We start from the raw sequence: 3,958 nt of genomic DNA, 5'->3' as shown, positions 1-3,958 counted from the left end.
TGAATCTTAAATCTATAAAGTTTGTGCAAAGTTTCAGATCGAGCACTTTAATTTGATGTATAATTTGGCTTTGTGCGGTTTGTAGATCACTGGAAGTAAGCGCCTTGTTTCAGAATGATATATAGATTGTTTCAGAATGATATATATGTAGATTGTTTCAGAATAATATATAGATTCCATTTGGATAAGTTGTGACGACGTTGCGTTGTGTGTACACATATATGTATCCTTTTAGATCAGTGATTCCCAAAGTGGTCCAGGTGGACCCCAGGGGTCCACGGGAGACTCGACGCGGGTCTACGTTGGCGTGAAAAAAATATGGGGGTCCACGAGTTGTAACTGGGGGTCCACGAAAATTTATCGATAGTAAAGAATCAAAATGGTTGCTTAATATCCTCTTTATTTAATTTTAATTTTTTTTGCGTGGTGTGTAGTGCTCTTGACGCACTGCTGCACTTACCGTCATTTTATGTCTTCATACGTAGGGAAGCCTTAAGGGCCACCTTCAGACTAGAAAGAAACGGATATCCTTATAACACTGAGTGGGGCGCGGCGCCAAATGCTGAGGATAATGATGATAGTTCGCCACCATTACCTTTGTTGAAGAGGTTCTATAATGTTGAGTTCCCTGGAGCTGAATGCCGGTTTAATTCCAGAACTGTGCCCGGAGTCACACATTGTCGAGTCTTCTCTGATGGCTCCACAATTGACTCTGGGTCGGGATGTGGGATCTTTTTCGAAGCTAATGGGGATAAGCTTCACATGTATCTTGGGGAATGCAATCCTCAAAGCCATGACCTACGTGGTGTAAAATAGGTAGAGGGGAAGGAGTTTGCATATCTGGAGTGGCAGCCAGGCTGCACTTAAGACATTGGCCAGCCCTCTATCTAAGTACTTCCTAACTAGTTCGACAATGCAAGTCTCAACTTATGTTATTATTTTATGTTGGTAAACATAACGAGCTTGGTTTACTCTGGGTACCAGGTCACTCGGGAGTTGGTAATGAGACATCTAACGATTTGGCCAGAACTAGCTCAAACCAGGCACTCTCATCACTTTAAAACTCGGAGTGATAAAAATAAAAAGGATGTCATCAACACAAAAAAACTATTTTACCAATACGCCACATACAAATTCGTGAGTGAGACAAACATGTGAGGGGGGAGGTTTTGCTAAAGAGAATGTAAATAACGCTAGCGCTCGGAGTTCTCTTTAAAAATATAAATCCTCAGAGCTAGAGAGCACTTTGATCGCTTTGCGAGCTCGGTTTTTTAAAACTTGCAAGTTTGTAATTACATTGTTTTAATAAAGAGAACACGATAAAATATTTTATTTTTATTTTTGCCACTTCGAATTTAGTTTTGGAACTCACCCGCGATGCAAATTTACATCGTTGGATCTAGTCTTAAAATTTTTGATGAGCTTTGGGAATATGTTAGACATGTAGCAGCTGGGGGCCACCGAAACCAGTAAAGTTTAGAAAGGGGTCTACGGGGGAAAAAAGTTTGGGAACGTCTGTTTTACATACATACATACATATATACTTTCATCGACAGTGTTGGGTGGCGAGCAGAGACCGGCTTTGAGTACTAATAAAATTAGTGTGCTTATTCATAATCCATAACAATTAGTGCAAATGAGTACTTACGCTAATTCAAAAAATTACTAAGAGTAATTTCCACTAAAACAAGAACAAACTCAAAATATACTAACTCTTATTTGTGGCGGCAATTTTTGTCTCTATCGAGTATAGTCTACCCAGGTGGGTTTTACTCATTTGGTCGAGTGAGAGGCATCACAAAAAACTATTTGGATTGCGTTTGCTTCAGTCCAGGTGAACTTTGTCAATATTCCGGCTAGAGGACCATTTTGTATTAAACTAGAGTAAGACGATTCTCAGATATTATTGTTTCTGTTAAAGACACATTTAATCAAAAAGTTAATTCTGAATATATATTCTCCTCCAATCTATACTCTATACTAATTATATAAAGAGAAGTCCCTTTTTTTGTAACAGGTAATCTCGCGAACGGCTGGACCGATTTTCATGAAATTTTGTATATAAATAGCTTTCGGTAACCACCATGTTTTAGGCTAAAAAAATTTACTTTTTTCGGGTAGGTGGACCAGGGACCGATGTATTCGAAGAAACCTTATTATGGTCCGATTTGCTTAAAATTTGGTACGTAAGTAGCTTTTTAGCATATATTAGCATATATGATCCATTTTTTCCGAGAATTGGACCAGGGACCGATCTATTGGACAACATCGTATTTACGGTCCGATTTGCTTATAATTCGGTACGCAGGTAGCTTTTTAGCATATATTAGCATATATGATCCATTTTTTCCGAGAATTGGACCAGGGACCGATCTATTGGACAACATCGTATTTACGGTCCGATTTGCTTATAATTCGGTACGCAGGTAGCTTTTTAGCATATATTAGCATATATGATCCATTTTTTCCGAGAATTGGACCAGGGACCGATCTATTGGACAACATCGTATTTACGGTCCGATTTGCTTATAATTCGGTACGCAGGTAGCTTTTTAGCATATATTAGCATATATGATCCATTTTTTCCGAGAATTGGACCAGGGACCGATCTATTGGACAACATCGTATTTACGGTCCGATTTGCTTATAATTCGGTACGCAGGTAGCTTTTTAGCATATATTAGCATATATGATCCATTTTTTCCGAGAATTGGACCAGGGACCGATCTATTGGACAACATCGTATTTACGGTCCGATTTGCTTATAATTCGGTACGCAGGTAGCTTTTTAGCATATATGCTCCATTTTTTCCGAGAAGTGGTCCAGGGACCGATCTTTTCGAAACAATCTTATTATGGTCCGATTTGCTTAAAATTTGGTATGTAAGTAGCTTTTTAGCATATATGATCCATGTTTACCGAGAAGTGGACCAGAGACCGATCTATTCGAAGAAATCGTATTTATGGTCCGATTTGCTTAAAATTTGGTATGTAAGTAGCTTTTTAGCATATATGATCCATGTTTACCGAGAAGTGGACCAGAGACCGATCTATTCGAAGAAATCGTATTTATGGTCCGATTTGCTTAAAATTCGGTACGTAGGTAGCTTTTTGCCTGGATAAGCTTATAAATTCCTGTTTTCCAATTTTCATGCAATTTCGAATATAAATAGTTTTGAGCAACGACCATATCAAGGGGCGAATTCGTCACTAGGCAAGATTTTTTTGCGCCAATCAGAAACAACGGATACTGTCAAAATATAATTATAATATATANTAATATATATTTTGAAAGCCGTTTTTTTAGTTTTCGCAAGGCTCAAAAGCGGTTGAACCGATTTTTTTTAAACTGCCACCTGCCGCACGTGTCCCAAAGATGGTTTTAGGCTAAAAAAAAAATCTATATGTAAAGGGTGCGTGACACTTCCCATGCAACCGAATTTCTCATGCTACATATCTCTGAAAGTGAGCATGGTAAAGTTCTGGAACTTGGTATGGAGATATACGAAATCAATCGCATACCCTTGGAGAAAAATTCAAGCTATTGTAAAAAGGGGTGTGGCATCTCCCATACAAACCGAATTTTTCGTACCGCATATCTCTGGAAATTTTTTGGTAGAGTTCTGGAACTTTGTATGGAGATGAACGAAATAAATCGCATACCCTTGGAGAAAAATTCGAACTATTGGAAAAGGGGGCGTGGCATCTTCCATACAAACCAAATTTTTCATATTGCATATCTCTGGAAGTCTTCATGGTATAGTTCTGGAACTTGGTACGGAGATATACGCAATCAACTCTTGAGGAAAAATTGGAAATATTGGAAAAGGGGGCGGGGCATCTTCCATACAAACAGAATTTTTCATACTGCCTATCTATGGAAGTGTTCATGGTAGAGTTCTGGAACTTGGTATGGAGATATACGAAATCAATCGCATACTCATGAAGAAAGAGGGCA

The sequence above is a fragment of the Rhagoletis zephyria genome, unplaced genomic scaffold (genome assembly GCF_001687245.7).
Source record: "Rhagoletis zephyria isolate East Lansing unplaced genomic scaffold, Rhagoletis_zephyria_1.1 Rzeph_scaffold_02760, whole genome shotgun sequence".
NCBI classification, from domain to species: Eukaryota; Metazoa; Arthropoda; class Insecta; order Diptera; family Tephritidae; genus Rhagoletis; species Rhagoletis zephyria.
The sequence above is the reverse complement of the archived record's forward strand: the minus strand, read 5'-3'. Positions refer to the sequence as shown.